This window comes from Malurus melanocephalus, unplaced genomic scaffold (assembly GCF_030028575.1).
Source record: "Malurus melanocephalus ecotype Western Australia unplaced genomic scaffold, MMel_1.1 scaffold_6, whole genome shotgun sequence".
Taxonomy (NCBI): Eukaryota; Metazoa; Chordata; class Aves; order Passeriformes; family Maluridae; genus Malurus; species Malurus melanocephalus.
This window is the reverse complement of record NW_026623238.1, coordinates 1149978-1167963: the sequence shown is the minus strand read 5'-3', so window position 1 is coordinate 1167963 and position 17986 is coordinate 1149978. Positions and strand designations below refer to the sequence as shown.

General features: G+C 39.4%; 1 long non-coding RNA gene across 5 annotated transcripts in view; it reads right to left on the bottom strand.

The window, feature by feature from the left end:
* LOC130576744 (uncharacterized) overlaps positions 1 to 17986 on the bottom strand; it is a 210895-nt gene that overhangs the window by 50022 nt on the left and 142887 nt on the right. For all 5 annotated transcript variants that reach the window (XR_008965704.1, XR_008965705.1, XR_008965703.1 and 2 more), the window contains one exon: positions 1434 to 1568. This is a non-coding gene — a long non-coding RNA (uncharacterized LOC130576744). The remainder of the gene's footprint in view (positions 1 to 1433; positions 1569 to 17986) is intronic.

The following is a 17986-nucleotide window of genomic DNA, read 5'->3' as shown; positions in this document are numbered from 1 at the left end:
AAAAAAAAAAAAAAAAAGAAAAGGAAAAAAGAAAAGAAAAGAAGAAACCACCAAGCCTCTTTTCAACACAGCATTTAACAGAATTTAGGTGGGAAACATCAGATGCATCCCAAATTTTAGCTTTGTCAAACAAAATTTTCAGCTGATGTAAAATCAGACAGATCAAGGGATTTTTCATGTTTCACCTTTCAATGCTAATGGCCTGAGGGGAAAAAAAGGTATCTGTTTCCCTACTTTTACCAAGAATCCAAAACATTTTGCTGAAAGAAATMATGAAATATAGGGTTGTGGAGGACTGTTGATTTTTATTGAACTGTTTTCATGGGAAACTCTCTTCTCTTCCTCCCTCCATCCTCTGGAGGGGCTGTGGCTGGAGCAGTGGCAGCCAGGAGATCATTCCTGCTAAGGGCAGAAGTGAAGCTTGACCCAGGCTTCAACTCCATGAGTCAACCCTGTTGCTTGACACTGGGATGGCTGGGAGCAGAGTAGGTGACACAAGGAGCCAATCTCACCCCTTGTTTCAGGAAAACCGAGAGCATTCTCTGAAAGAATCACAACTGGCCAGGGTTTAGGTACCCCAACACCCTTGTACTTTCCACCCTCTTTGTGGAAACTCAGACACACAAGGGGAGGGGCTGCAGAGAGAAATGGTCTATGAGCCAGAAACAAGGAGCAGTGCCCAGATATCCTTGCCCAAGTCCTGGGAACCAGGATCTTGGCAGATATTGTGAAGGTCAGCTACAGCTATCAATAACAATGTGCATCACTAGCTCTGAGGACACTATCAAAGAAAAACATGGAGCTGATTTTATCCTTTTCTTCTGTCTTCTTTGAATATTAATTTCAATATCTGCTTCATCTTTTTGCCTTTAGCTATTTTGCCTCCTTTGTATTTTCTGCTTGCCACCACAAAATGTTTGGTAATGCTTCTGTGTACTGGTAGAAAGACGTTCTACACCCCCGAGCTCRCTGTAATTCGGTGGTGTGGGAACTGATTCATGTCACCACATGTAATTTGTATAGCACTTTGGGACCCTCTTGGAAGAAAGACACTATAGAACAGTCAGATCATTTGCATTATAAAGRTTCTGGTGGCTGTTTCTTGGATTAGACATTTTAGGTTTGTATAATGTTTCCATGTCAGAAGAAACAGGCGCCAAAATGGAGAAAAAGTCTTTTCCCTAAAGTCAGATATACATTCCATACATTAAGTATTGYATATTCATTAGGAATCTGATTTTCATTTTGACTTCCAAAACACACTTCTCTTCCAGATTCTCTTTCATTGTCTAAAAACAAACCTTTTGAATGTTCAAATTAAGGTGTTGCTTTTTGAGTTTAACATAAACATTGCTCTTTCCCAGCAGTAAACCCAAACACAGAGGCAATTCCAGGCACCCAGCTTCCYAGAATAGATGAAATAGCACGGTCACCCTCTTTAATGGGAGAGTCCTCCTCTCACAGCAGGAAGCATTCATCAGTGCTTCTTACAAAACAGCATCCAGGAAGGGCCCGTAAGCTTCTTCTGAGGCAAGATGTTGCATTGACTCTTCCTGGAGAAAAAGCACCTGGAGAAAAAGAGAGCAGAGGTAAATGGAAATATCTGAGTGAAGAAAACATCATAAGTAAAAGGGGGTTTAATACAAAGAGAAGTGAAAAAAAATCAATTTCTGAATCCTCTGCCCTAGGTGTATTACCGATCAAAATAAGATTAGCTTCATTGGCTTCAAACCCCAGCCTATGTCAGATAAGAATCTGCCTGATTTAATTTTACCCCTTACCTTTTTAAACAATGAAATTACACTCTCTATAGCCTTACCTTCAGCAACAGGTGAGCAGAATAGATTCTGTACCAATAATTAGAATCCATACTTTTTATATAGCTTGTAACTTCTCTCGATAGTTTAAAAATGCCACACAGAGTGTTTTTTTACCCATACTGTAACATCAACTGCTTCTCTGTACAATAGGCTTATTCCAGCCTTTGCTGGAATTATTCAGATACATTCAGATGACTGTACAATCACTCAGTATCCCTCTGACCAAATTTATATATATGTGCCATACGCTTCTCTGCCAGCACAACACTAAACTGTCACATTTTCATGTCATTTCATATAAACAGACCTTTTTCCTTTTTTAACTAATTTTTTATAGTGAAGAAGCTGTTAAACATGATACTTCTGAGTGAGGGGCACAGTCAGAGATTACACTTTAACGTGTACAAAAAGCACATCCTATTTTAAGGTATTCTGAAGAAGTCCTGCCGTTTATAAACTTGCAATGTTAGGACTGACTGGATCTGCTTCCTTATTGCATGACAATCTAATTATGCTGCACTTTCTCCCACTTGGCGATGGACCAAAAGTCCACTGCAGTCACCACAAATCTAGCTTTGGGTCAGGACCTTGCTTCATAAGAAATGATCTGTCTGCTGTAGGACTTACTGCTGGGGCAAGCAGCTATTCAGTGTGGGCAGGGATGTCACAGTCTGGTCCTGAGAAATTTTTTAAGAATTCTTCCATAACTTATGATGTGTGTTTAAAAAAGTTTGAGCAAAACCTATAAAAAAGTTGATGCTACAGCCAGCTACTCTAAGGAAATACCAAAGTAGAGAGTGTGACAATGTTATCAAATAAAACAAGATAGACATCTGTTATTTAGGTTATTACAAAGCATTTGGTGTCATACTCAATAAATAATATTCCAGGAAGTTTAAATGTAATCCTGATGGACACTTAGCAAAAATAATTTTAAAATGAATAGCATATGTGGAGAGTATCTGATGGTTTTCCACTCTAAAAAATGAAAAAGAGCTATTTGTGCCAGAAATTGACACTCTTCCAGTTATCACTGTGCTCCAATACAATATACTGTGTGCATAAAATATCCTCCCGGTTTAATGTGGACCAGAAGTGTAGGGGGGAGAAAAAAGGAAGGAAAAAAACCCACCACTGATGTAGTTAGGAATTCCAGGCTGCTGGTTATTAAAGTGCCCTTCGTTCACCTGCTACATCCAAATCAACAGTGCGGTGATTGGCGTTTGCTCTCGTAAGCGGGTATTGTGTGAGCAGTGGGCAGCTGGAACCCTCCGAGAATCTTCACTTGTCAGAGATGAATCAATCATCTCAAAAGATGTCAGCATCTGCCCAAACCATTTTATATTAGAATAAATGGCAGATGGTGGTGTTTTTATATTTAATCAGTTCCACCAAATGCAGTTTCATCTCTTATAAAACTAAACCATCTGCAGTGTGTAGGTGTACAAATCTAGCTAAATGCCCACTGCAGAGCCTTTCCTCTTAAAGGTAAACTGTACGTGTTTAATATTCATGGATGCTAAGTTCACTACATTTCAAAAGCTTTAACAAACCACCCTGGTTTTATAAGCACTTTTTATTTTTATATTTCAAATATTTGGTGTGAATTGTCCATGCCTAGCTCTTGCTTTTGAATCTTATTATGTAAACTGATCATACTTGACAGTATTAAAATACTTTCTGTGCAAGATCATGCCTTCCTTCTTTCTATATAATTTTATATAACTTCAGGTCCAGCTTCATAAAGCATGGCACAGAAGGACATAGTGATTTGTCCAGGACAGAAGACCTCAACAATGATATAAGTCAGAAAAAAAAAAAAAAAAAAAAAAAAAAAAGTCTCACTTGTCAGAATCAGACCTGAAAGTCTTGACCACAGTGAGGTTTTCTCTTGATTTTAGCCTCGGCTTTAGTACTTGGCTTTTGTTGATGGCTTTTGATTTTAGCCTTGGTTTTTAGTACTATAACAGCCTCATAGACAATCTGATGAAGCATAGAGTAGATTGAATGGACAGTGAGGTGCACTGAGAACCAGCTGAACTGTTGGGCTCAAAGGGCTCTGATCAGCAGCACAAAGCCCAGCTGGAGACCAGCTGTTAGTGGAATATTATGGATTTTCTATCTGTGCCTGCACTGTGTTAATATCTTCACTGTGCACCCACAGCAAATTTGCAGCCAATGGAAGTGGTTGATGAAGCAGGTATTTGTGCTGCCCTCCAGAGGGACCTCAACAGGCTGGAGAAATGGGCCAGAAGGAAAGTCATGATGTTCAACAAAGGCAAATGCCATATCCTGCCACAGAGGAAGAACAGCCTCCTGTGCCAGGATACGCTGGGGGCTGACCAGATGGAAGGTGGCTTGGCAGAAAACTCTTACTGAGGACACCAAATGGAACACACACCAGCAATGCACCCTTGCACCAGAGAAGGTGAACAGCTTCTTGGGCTGCATTAAGAAGGGTTTTGTCAGCAGGTCAAGAGAGACGATCYTTCTCTGCTCAGCACTTGTGAAAAACATCTGATGTGCTGGGTCTAGTCCTGGGCTCCCCAGTTCAAGAGAAACAAACATACTGGTGCTGATCCAGCAAAGAATCACAAAGATGGTGAAGGAAGTGGAGTCCAATTGTGCAGAAACTGCAACTCTCTGAATTTTCTTTGATTTTGTACCAGTTTCTCCCTTTGTGGTTTTGCTGAYGGTAGCATGGAAACACATACAAATTTTAAATAATTTCTCCAACAGCACCTGGGTGAAGCCTGACCGACAACAGGCTGGATGGATGATTTTCAATACATTTGATGGAATTGATGGGGAAAAGGGGCAGCAATAAAGCAGTCACACACCACAGCACTGACTTCAGATTTTGCACATTTTTCCCTTTTCTTCAGTCAGCACTAGCACTGGTGTGCAACARCTAGCACAAATCAGAACAACTGAAATATACTGGACCCTATTCAGAATAAAATTAATAGTGAAACCACTTGGAGATCTAGAAGTTCCCCAACTTTCGTGAAGAAAAATAGCTAATTTCTCTATGAGAAAGAATTACAATCCAACAATGGAAAATATTAAAGATATATCTAGCTAGCTAATAACTATACAGCTTCGGAAAGTGATCTAAAAATAAAAACTTACCATAAGTTTAGAAAAAAGATCCTTTGCTATGCCACAAACTTGCAGTACAAGATATAATTTTCCTTAGCACCATGGCAATAAACACGGTATGAGTCTTTTGTGCATTGTTAAACTACCCTTACTTTTCAATCCAAGAGTGACTTTGTGTTGGGGAATGGCTACAAACCAGAGGAAATCAGCTGGTGCAGGAAGCACTTTGTAACCTTTCTACTTTTTCTATTAAAAAATGAAGATGTGAAAAAATGAAATGAGACTGAAATATCTTTGAGAAGGTACTAMCCAGGGAGCCCCTAGAAATGTAGGCACAGAAGATATGAGTGAGGTCTGCAGCCAATGGTGTGTGGAMATGTGCTGCCCACACRGRCTGCACACCCCAACAGCATCAGCAGGATGGGGACAAGACTATGCCAAGAGCACCTTGCAGAGAAGATTTGCACTCAGAAGGGTTTATACCTCCCCGATCTTCCATCTCACAGAGGAGAGGGGCAAAAAGCGGTTTGTGTTTGAACAATGGTTCCTTCCCAGTGTTGTATCTGAGGCAGAGCCCTTTAGTCAAGGTCATCTCCTACCCTGCCTACCCACAGGGAGCCAGCAGACAGGTGCCCTAGGCGGGAAGTAGGGCACCCATCTAGGTTAACACATTCGATTCCACTTATAGCGATTCATGGAAAGCTTTTCTTCAGTTTCAGCCCAAGTACATTCACAAACAGTCCACTCTGGTTTCAGTCTGATTTTTTCTGTCAAATACAGTTCATTCGAAACCGAGTGACTCCTGAAACTGCTGTTTACTGCATGAAATGAAAACTATCCCTATGCTCCATTAAGCGTTTTGGTAATTTGAGAGTTCAATATCTTTTTCTRAGTTACTAATTTAGTTTGGGCTTTGTAGTCCTCCTAGGTGAGTCTTTATTCCAAAACCTCTAAGGAGTCATTCAGGACATGTCYAAACACTGTACAAAAGCCCTACTCCAGTGTAGGCATCATTTGTACTTCTACGTCCATCTGTCTTCACCATATYTTGGTTCATTACAGTTTGTATTAATAAGCAGGGAAGAGGGGCCAAAAAATCTATCATTGAAAAAGTCTCTTGTAAGAGTTATTGTTTGGGTATGAGGGCAGGGCACTGAGAAGAGTCAAATCTAGGAAAAGGCAGAATGTCTGTGCTGGCTGCCAGAGCTGGAGCCTGGGAATTTTCCTAAAGGCAGAAGAATGAAATGAAGCATTGATACAGCCCTACAGAAGCGCATACTTAGCCTTGRTAAAATCTCTCAGATTAAGAAGCTGGGAAGGGCAAGCTGAGTAAGAAAGAAATTGAGACAAAGAAATGGAGAAGGCAGTGGGCCAAGTAAGGAAGTAGGAACCGAATGACACCAAGCTCATGAGGAGCTGTGCACCACAGGAAGGCKTGGACATAGACAGCTCCTGAAAGCTGTAGGGAAACAGAGGAAAGAAAAGGCAAGGAGAATATATATTCTTCATTTTAGTAAGGTGCATATACACAGTTTTGTGCATAAATACACATTTTTGTGTTCACAAACATGCATGTATACTTATATATCCCTACATGTACAAGTGCATGTGTTATTTCTTGAGCTATTTCAGAAGAAAAGTGACTGCTGCGCAAAGAATGTTTGTCTGTTTGCTATCAGCTGCCACATGCCSTAAGAATAAATTGTAAACTCACTTTTCAGTAGGACCAACATTCTCAGCAAAGATGAGCTGACACTAGTCAGGAGCTTGGTGGGGAGGCCAAAGGGGCTAATACAGCTGTGAAAGCATAACAGGCTGACAGACTGTTTATTGGAAAACTGCCAGAGAAGCCAAAAGAAGAGACCATATTTCAAACCACCCAGTCAAAATGGAGCTCGAGAATTCACCCTAGGTCTGAAAGMCATGTTTAGCACCAGCTCAGAGGTACCCTACCAATGCTGTGACACATTTTAAATAACAGTTTAGTATTTGTATAAAATTCTTACTTGAGTCATTCTAAGCCACTGACAAATCATCATTCCAAAGGGAAAGTCTCTGCAACATTAATTTAATCAAAACTGTTATTCAAAATTTCCAAACAGAAATTTCTGCCAGAATCACACAAATGCATAAACACTTTATCTATAATATCTACATATTTAGCTGCAAGGGATTGCTGTAATTAGTCTAGCTGCAGACCATGGCACCAAGTACTGGTCTCAACCCTTGTTCTCAAATCATTGAAATTAAGATATATTCAGAGTTTTTTATTATGGTCTACAGGGATCCTTTACAAAGCTTTCAAAAGCACAATGCCACTGGAGTAGTAAGCTAAGATTATTAGCCCACCCAACATGACAAGACAAAATAAAAGTATTTCATTACTCAAAGTCCTAATGATATAGATGAGGAAGGCACGAAAGTTATGGTAGGTGAGCRAAGAATTACTAACACATGAGAGCGGGTGGGTTTTCTGGGGAAAAATTGTACCAGGGACAGAAAATACATGAGAGAAAGCGTAGGCAGGGGACAGATATGAATCTGTTAAACTAGTACAGGAAGGTGATTTGGCAATGTAGGCAACATCTGTAGGGCTCTGAAGAAGAGGTTGGGAAGATTCCATGTGATGCAGCTGAGCACAAAGACAATGAGTGACATAGAAGGAAAACAAAACTACTGCTGGATCACTTCATCTACTGTCACGTCAAGACCCAATGCAATTCACAGCTTACAGAGTTACCAGCTAACGCTCTCCTCACTGAACATTTCTAACTGAGCCAACTGTGCAGAAGTTTTCAATTTGGCTCCACCAAGAATGCCATTTTGTTCGCAGCACGGAGCAACGCGCGAGAAGAGGGCTCTCATTTTCTGTCACTGCGCAACGCTCAGCACGCTGATGGTGGCATCCTGACTGAAATGCTCCTGCTTTGTGCAGCCCTGTGAGGGAGGGACCCAGGCACAGAAACAACCACATGGTCGTGCTCTCCAGATAACAGAGACCAACTGTGTTGTGGTCATCAACACTTTACCACTGGGGAGAGGAAAAGGGACTGTGCCAATTGCTTTGTTCCAAAAACATTGCTTCCCAGACTATTTATAATGCAATTTTTACAGCCATGGAGGACACATTATTTTCCTGCCCAGCTTGCGGAGCACAACTACCAATGAAAGAGGGGAGAAACAGCAGAAGTAATGGAAATCATAAAACATGTTGTATCATCTTAAGTAGTCTCTTTTGTAACTCAGAGCAGAAAATAGGGGTAGAAAGGGTGAATTTGGGGGCTCAGAACATTAATCTGAAGTTAGTCTCACCCACCAAATGCAAATAAATTCATCTCAGAGAAGTAGAGCTGTTCTGCATCTATACCAAAAATAAATGTGAGCAGAGCCTCATCCAACATGATAACTACTTCTTCTGCTGATTTCTTTTGGCTTGTTTCTTTCTCACCCCACAAAATGCTGTGTAATGGGCAAATGAACACAGAGCTCTCTTGTAATAAATTGTATGAGTGAACAGAGGGAAATCAATTTCTTTATGATGGGTCCTAGTATGAACAAAACCAGAATGCCTAATGAGTGTTGGAATGGTGAAGTTCAAGGACAGAGTCCGTTATTAAATTATGTTAAACTAAAACTTTCTTGACTTCAATACTAAGTTTTCTTGACTGCAATACACTATTCCAAATTTTGCATAGATAGAAACTGTGACTGGAATATACAGAGGCTACAGAGTTGTGGAGCAGGTTCTGGAAATTAGAGAGGTTTCTGCATCTTCTGATACTTAGAAAGAACAAAGCTGAATCAATCTCCAAGARTTTTATACTCCATTTCATACCTATTAAACTCAAAATGTATGTACATAATTATGAGCAAATTCAGACTCCTACTCTGAAACCCCACTTCCAGCAACGTATAAGACTGGAGATGGGCTGTCCAGTGGGATTCTCTGCGTCTCCCACAGTTCCCACCAGATAGCCTACTTTAAATCTTTTAAATCACTGGACTAYGACAATAATTTATCACAGGCACATTAAAGAGATAAATTAGCACCTGCATTAAAGTCTAAGCAGAGGTTTGAARGAACCATCCTGTTGCACACAGTGTTGTCCCCTGGCAAACCTGAAGAGAGGCACCARACCAGGCTTATCTGGAGCATTAATTGCTACAGTGCTGTAAAAGAGCACTGTTAACTAATGAGCTTCTTTTGTAAGAGAACACCTTTCATATCAATGCTAAAATAAGTGTACAAATGCTTAAAAATTCATGAGCCATCTGCAGATATCAGGATGGAGAATTTGAGTCACTTCAGCAAGTTACCAGTTCTGTGACATTCTTCACAGCACATTTTTGAGAGCAGATGAGGATGACCAGGCTCTCCCAGTTGCTCCAATGGCAGGGAGCTGTGACTAGAGATGACTCTGCTCTGTGGGCGTCAGGGGAGGAAGCCCTGATACTTCTGATCCCTTTAGCCTGAATCCACATCTTTATTGCATCCTACAGGGTAATATCAGAAAAAGAGTTAAACATAYCAAAACACGTGCGTGTCTTTATTTGTTCGTTTATTTCATATTTTTACAAACACAGGATCTTGGAAAAATTACTTGAAAACAGGAATATCTGTCTGCAGGCATATGGATCCTGAGGGATGCAAATGACAGCACACTTTCTGAATTCCAATTTTTTCACTTAATTTTGAAACTGAAATGTCAGTCTGCAAAAAAAAATTTCTTTTAATAGCCAAATGTTGAAAACAACTATTTCTGCTTAATTTATACCTACTCATATGTTTAGCTTTTATTTCAAAAGGGATGTTAAAACATCCTGTGAATTGCTCACTGGTAGCCGTGATTTCCAGTGACACCCTTTCTGCYAGTCCCCTTCCTGAGTAAGAAAGGAGAAATCTCACACTGTGAACCAAACTTTCATGACTAATTTTCCCATTCAGAGGTTCAAAGTTGAAACCCAGTTTTGCAACCCATGTAAACCCACACTTAATTTCAAGCTCTGTTCCCACAGCATGTATTTAAAGTTTAAAATTTTGCTGAATGGTGATTGCCATAAGCCCATCTTCAATGCTCTGCTGAATCAAGTCACAAATGTTGATTAAGTTGGAAAACTCATTCTTTTCACAAGGAACTTGAAGACAATCTGAAGAGGCGTCTACTTTTTAAGGTCAGATTGTAAACTCTGATATGCACTTTATATCTGTAACATCTCAGAAARCATATAAACACATCTGCCAAACTGGGATGCACATCTGTGGCCACTCCTGGTTACCAGACAGGCTATCAGACTCACATCACACACGCACGTACATTTCCTGGCTCCCTTCGGTACATGACCTACTTGGGYTTCCTATGTGGAAGGGTATGGTTTAAGAAGCAAAGGTCATAAATCACCCTCTTTATACTGCACAACCTGCCCACAGACAGCAGGTGTATCTATGTAAGCTCCTCTGGAACATTCTGTGATTGCAGCCATTGCAGCAGACRTTTTGAAATAGCTTGCGCAAGTCAACACCTACCAGAAACTAAAACCACGCCATTAGAATAAAAACTAAATGTCCAGGACATTCCCTTTGTGAGCTACAGAATACAAAAAACCCTCCAGTGATTTTACCTCAGTGCCATAAGCTTAACAAGATTATACAGCAAGCAAACCACTTCAAGGCTGGACTCAGGATTTGTAGGGAGGCATTCAGCATGTCAGCCCACAACAGGAAAAAGTGTTCATCAGCTTTGCAGGAGACCTTTGTATGTGTCACAATGCCCCCTACATCACTGAACAAGCCTCTCCTATCACCTACTGCATGTGTGTAAAATATCTGCCTCCCGTCCTCTGAGCACAATTTGAGGAGCAAAATCATCTTGCCTTCTGTCAACCCCAACTGGGCAATCAAACCTGTTATTACCTCACTCCTCACTCAGCCTCCTCGGAGAGCAGTGTTCAGATTTCTTTTCTCCCTGGTACTACATCAGTCACCATTACCAGCCTACAACCTTTGCTATATCTATTACACATCATTCTGTTAATATGTTCACAAAAGTTACTTTCCATCCCTGGTCAGAATTCAATGTATATCAAGAAGTCCAATAAAAGGAATAGAGGCATCAGACATCACGTCATTCTGAAACAACCCCAAAAACACAAGTTGGCTTTTTAGAGAAGACAATAGGCTTTGAACTTGGTAATTACCAGCTATTCTTGATGAGTCTACATAGGAAAAGCCACAACCTCCCCTGTTCATGGAGGCTGCTGATGTAAACCCTTCATTATCACTCCTACCGTATGAATGTTCTTTTGCTTTTTCATGTATTTAACCTTTATAATGGTAGAGAAACTCAATATTTAAACCAGCTTTAATTATGTATTTTCCTGAGTGTTGCARCAAGGTCCCTTGAGTGACATCTTCACTTCTCTAAAAGGCAGAAAAGTTTGCCCAAATGAGTTTTAAAATTCTACTTCTGCCCCACAGAACTATTCCTCTCACAGGGCACAATAGGCAAAGGAGACAGAGTGTTAACCTCAAAAAAAAAAAAAAANAAAAAAAAAAAAAAAGCCAAACACACCAGACCAACCAAAGATTTAAAGTCTTCAGGAATCCAGTCATAAAGCAAAGTTTTGTACAGATTACAGGTGGCATTGCAACCTGAGAACCTGAGAGGACTACACAACAGGGGCAGGTCCCTTTCAAGGCCATGTATCTATATTGACTCTAGTGACCAGGACAATGTAAGATTCATAAAACACTCAAAGCCACCTTTGCTGCTCTCCCACATAATGTGTTTTTTGTGGTACATTAGATTTTATATGTAAAATGACTTTATTTTTAAAGACATWTAAGTACTTTAATCTTTGGAAAACAGAAGGCCAAATACCTTTAAAAGTCTGGCCCATTATCAGCTGGAAAGAAATTGGTAAAAGCAATTTCAGTCACTTGTYTCTGTTCTCTGTTCATCATCAATATATCTTTTCATATATTGGCCTAATTTAGACTGCAAGGTCCACTGAGCAGGGAATATGTTTTTACATTCATAGAGTGGCCCATAAATTTATGGCACTAGGTGTGTTTTTATAATAAGTAAGGAAAAAAAAAATCAAGTATTTCAGTGAAATGATACTTTCCTCATACAAGCAATTGATACTGATGCTTCCAGCAATAGCTGATGTTGTCTCTATYAACAACAGAACCTCCCAAAAATCCTGGAAATTGTGTGCATGTGTTTCCATACCATGTGCAGTTTGGATTCTTGGAAAATAATAAAGCATTTCAATGCAAGATGTCTCTTGACTCCTTGCTCACACAAAGGCACTCTGCTTATCAGTGCTACTTCTTATACTCACGTGGCTAAATCATTAGTGAATSTCATGAGGTTTAACATCACCAAGTGCAAGGTGTTGGTCAGGGAAACCCCCAGTTTCTATCCAGGCGGGGGGATGAAGGGAATGAGAGCAGCCCTTCTGAGGAGAACTTGGGGGTGCTGGTGGGTGAGAGGCTGGACATGACCCAGCCATGAGCACTCACAGCCCAGAGAGCCAAATGTGTCCTGGGGTGGATCCAAAGCCCCGTGGGCAGCAGGGGAGGGAGGGGATTCTGTCCCTCTGCTCTGCTCTGGTGAGACCCCACCTGCAGGGCTGCATCAGCTCTGGGGTCCCAGCACAGGAAGGACATGGAATTGTGAGAGTGAGTCCAGGGAAGGCCCACAGAGATGAYTGGAGAGACAGAGCACCCCTGCTACAGGGAAAGGTTTTAAGAAATGGATTTGTTCAACCTGGAAAAGACAAGGGTTAGAGATGACTTAATTGTGACATTCCAGTACTTGAAGAGAGCCTACAAGAAAGATGGAGAGGGACTTTTTACAAGGACATGTAGGAGCAGAACAAGAGGGAATGGCTTCAAATTGAAAAAAAAAAAGGGTTTAGACTAGACATGAGAAAGGGATTCTTTACTGTGAGGGTGGTGAGGAATTGTAACAGGTTGCCCAGGGAAGATGTGGATGCCCCATCCCTGAAAGTGTTTCAGATGAGTTTGGGGCTCTGAGCAACCTGGTCTAAAGGAAGGTGTCCCTGCCCATGGCAGGGGGGTCAGAACAAGATGATCTTTAAGGTCCCTTCCAACCCAGGCCATTCTACAATTTCATTATAAGGACATCACATCAAATGATCAAAATACACACAAGTGCAACACAAGGAGCTTTTGTTTCATGATAAATTTCTTTGAAATCTCACGTAATTCCTCTACCTCCCTTTTTTCTTAGTAGGCYTTTCATTCTCTCAGCTTTTTTAAGTACCTCTCTGGCCCACATTGCAGGAAACTGTGTGGTTTTAGGCATATAGCATGGGCTCCAGTGGCATGCATGTAAAACAAATGCAAAATATGCAGCCAAGATAAACCCTGGCAGACAAAGAAAGCAGAGCAGAAGAAATCGCTTTGCTCATTACCTTTAAAATCTCTTGCATTTGATAATTATATAACCAATAGAGGGGGAAAAAAAGCACTTTTCCTTGCCAGACATGCTTTTTCCCGTAATTGAGCAGAACTTCACAGGATGCCTACTCTCTATTTGAATCCTTAGGAATTAATTGTTTTATTCACCCATTTCCATAGGACAAGGCCACTAAATAATGAGACCCATCAACCTTTAGAATTAAGGAAAAATACGGGTAACATGGAAACAGGCAGAGCTTTTGGTGGCATAAAAGGACACCTCTAGCTGGTTAACAGGAATAGCCAATGTATTCCTGATCTTAAGTGCAATGATTTTAACAGCTGGTCTCACAAAATAGATCCCATGATTAATACATTTGAAACAAACCTGAGTTGCTAGATTAGGGCACTCTGTTCAGCAGTGGGAGCATTCGTTAAATTGTGCATCAGATACCCATTGTCTGAGCGTGGTCCTGATAGTCACATTGTAAAGCTGATTCTCTAATATTCTTGGGATGCAATGTACTGCGTTTTTTTCATCATTTCCTCTACATGTAAACTGATCTCCTGCGTTGAAGCAGTACTATTTAAAACAAAAGGGTTTGATTTATAGCCAGTCCCCAGCCTCATAAATCACACCTGCAGTGTGGTGCTCTGAGCTCCCTGTGTTCTGCCAGCATTTACGTTTTATAAATGATTTGGGTTTACCTCCCATTGTGATGGAGACTAATACAATTGCATTCTACTCTCCCAGCATTCATTCTTGCTGTTGCTCATTATTCCCACTGGGAATTCAGACCTAGTTTTTGCAAGCTTGTCAGGGGGGGAGGGGAGTGGAGGTGGTGTGGGTTTGTTTTTTTTAAACTAAAGAACATTGAATTAAAAATTTATGTTTGCATTCTGTAGCTTTTTCTATCACTAGACATAGTATGCAGTAGATTTTTTTTTCTTCCCTATTGACTTTACTTATATTTAGGTTCCCATTTGCTAAGCTAATGATTTGGAACTTAAGCAGGACAGCAGCTTGAAATATTCARTATGCAGAGTATTTGACCTTCAGAGTAACCCAGGTATGCACATCAGCCTTTCTAAAAACTGCACAAGGACCTTAAATGGAAAAGGAAGGGAAAGAAAAAGAAGGCAGAAGGGAGAAGGGGAAAGGAGAAAAGGGAAAGGGGAAAGGGGAAAGATGACTTAAGCTCCCAAAAAACTAAGYGCAAAGATTTTAACTCTCAGAATCTAATGAAATGCCAGAAAAGGTGCTTATATCATATTTTGCACTTGTGTTTGAAGCTTTCAACCATATAACAGTTCTAGCTGGTTAAGCACAGTTCAGGCACTTGGAGATAACAAGACTTGCTCCTTAGAGCTGACAGCCTCAAGTCCTGAYGCAGGGAATTATTCCTAAGTCATAGCACCATTTAAGTGAGATTGATGGGMTTTGTGCATATGCCTTGATTTCCTCTGTACCAAAACAATCAGTGGTTCAATTTGTTCAATTAATAACTCTCATCACTACCATTTTTTTGTTAAATACTGCTACTATTGCACTTATAACCAACAGAGAACCAACTGTAGCTTGCATTSGTAAAAGCCACAAATCCAAGTTACATTTCTGTCACCAATACTCAACAYAACTTAGATTCTGTTTTGGAGCCCAGTCTTCTGAGCATTTAAATTGCAGCCTGTCATTTGACAAGTTGAAAATTTAGACTTGAGATTTGAAAGGCTGCAGTGCACATCAGTGCATGCTCAGATCAGGCTCAGACCTAAATAGATGCAAAAATATTTTTGAAATTAATAGTAGTTATTCAGAAAAACTACTCCCTTTCCAGCAAAACTCACAGGTGGACTGGAATAAGTAGATCTGTTCCAGTTCAATAAAGGATTAAGCTAAATGCTACTATTTTCAAAGCAGATTAAGTGAAACCAGAAGACATTTAGATTCTTCAATTAGAACTGTCCACACRTGCACTTATGCGGGAAGAGCTTTTGTACTTTAAATGCAAACTTTACTTTCATCCAAATTAACTTTCAAATTAAGGCAGCAAGCCTTGAATTATTGTGCTCATTGTCTGAAAATTCACATAAAAGTACTTGTATGAAAAGTAGGATACTGAAGTTCATAGTGTGGGCATAAAGATAATCAGGTGTAACAATCCTTGCAAGGCAACAACTAGCCTAAATTTTAGAACCTGTTTTGGCTTTATATAGCAGCTGATTGTGTAAAAAACAGTGATTCTGACAAATGCTACCAAAACAGAAGTTAGCAAATTCACACATTCTAATCAATTGCTTTATTTCTCTAGCAGCTCAAAACTATACTTCATTCTGGATCAATTACTGAGAAGTAAACACCGAGTTTTTAATGCCTTTTTTTTTTTACCTCAAGTTTAAATTTCTTAGATTTATAGTCAAAATATGATAGATCAATGAGAAGTGATAATAACTCCGCAAATATTGTCCATTTGATATTTTATCTTGTTGCAAGACAAGGTAGCAAAGACACTGCATGAAACTCCCCCCTCATTGCAATTATTGTCTGATCCACAAGTGAGTTTTCCATCACACTGGACTGCAGTAAAATCATGTAAATCCTGGTACACATGCATAAGCTTAAATTACATCTTGCTCAGTAGCCTTGTGCTGCTGCAAAAGTAAGCCAGCAAAGTATAAAATTCCATGCACTGTAACAAGTCCCATATTATGATTTGTTTTATGAAGCATCTTCATACACATATTCAGAAAAGAGGTCCAGGGTCACGAGCTTCATTCTGAAGTAGCTACACATGCAATCATGTCCACTGAAATATTAGAAAATTTTACTGCAGGTTTGGTCCATCATTATTGCAAGTCCATTTGATCCAACTGCCTGTAAGTCTGCATAGTAATGACATATATCCTTATATATTTATTTCAAGCAATCTTAAAATACCATAATTTCTTTCTGAAGGCAATGTCTTTATACAAAGGCCTATCAAAAATAAACCTACTATAAAAAATGTTTATGTAAAAAAAGAGGGTTTAGTCAAATGCATAAAACCTGCTCCTCCATCAAAGTAATCATTTGAGTTAACCTTGAAGCTTGATTTAAATATTAGCAAATGTGAAAGATTTAYTGCTGTCTTTACACAAAGCAAAAAGGCATTAAATGTGCCCCAATGTCTTCAATGAATGAAACTCATTTCTGTAAATGTAGATACGTTTCAGTTAACRGCTTTGTTTATAATGTGAAGCAGCAATTACAAGTTATATCAGGAACATTGAYAAATTCATCCAATCACCTCTCAGATATTGGCACAATCAATTTAAAAGAAATTACTAAACTTATGTTTCCTAAAGTTCCATTTGCACACACAACARGGGTAGCTGAAAATGTGCAGCTTGATTTGCCTGCACAGTTTTGACTTCTTCACAGACATTTCAGAAGACAAGTATCTAGAATTTTGCTGGAAATTTCTCCTCCAGTGATTCCCTACATGCTAGGATTCTTGACAYAGTCCATCCATCTGTTTTCTGAGTTAATCCTTATATAATAAAAAGTCTTGCAATCTACTACATTATTGGTATCCAAATGTCTGTTCCACATGCTCCTGTAGCAGAGCTGATATTTTGAAAATACATTTAAGTATGCAGACCGAGCAAAAGAGGACTGCCTATTTCCATTTCTGCAGCTCATTTACCCCCTGGGAAAAATCAATAAAGAAAATTTAACCAAGAAACTTTCCAAATAAATATCTGATAGATCCATTAATATACAATAATAATCAATAAAGAGGGCTTTTCTGATACTAAATTACTAGCTGGAGGAGCCATTAAATGTAAGAAATTTCCAATGCAAAGTGCAATCTGATCCTGAAAATATTATCAATTCATTATTATCCATCTTTATTCTTACAAAATATTCCTGATTTGGGTGAGCCAGATTTACTAATTAAAGCTACATCATTGTAACAACATTAAAGTAACTGTTTAAGTATCATGACATACCTATTGTTCCTTAGATACATTAATAAAGTACCATTTTTAGACCACTCATTAAGTTCTTCAAATGTTACTTATAAAATTATTTTTAAAAAAATAAAAAAAAAGAAATCAGGTTTTTTTCTTAAGAGCTTTTTAATGTTGAGTTCTACGTTCCCATGGATACACTGCATTGGTCCTATAATGGTCTTGCTTCAGCTCAGTAAGCAGTAGGGAAACAAGACTTACTCCCAACATTTCCACAGGCTTACAGCACCTTCATTAGCTAAGTACTGTTCCAGTGCTGCCCAATGGAATTCATCTTTTTTTATCTTTTTCATTTTGAGAAAAAAACTAATCTTGGTCAAGGCCCCGCAGCTGATCTCAGCACAAAAAATATGCAGCTGTATAATTTCTCCCTAATACACCCCAGGCATGTTTCTCTGGCTGGTTCACACAGTGCCAGGTGGTTGCAAATTACTTATCATTATCCCAGATCATTTGTAAAACACCAAGTATCATCACTGACCTCCCCCCAGAAATGTGAAGTTTTCAGTTTGTAAACTGAGCAGAGCACTGTTTTCCAGAAGAATTCTTAGAATGACAGAATTATCAATGTAAATAATAATCCAGCACCTCTGCTCCAAAAGAAATCAGTTATTCTGAAATGTTG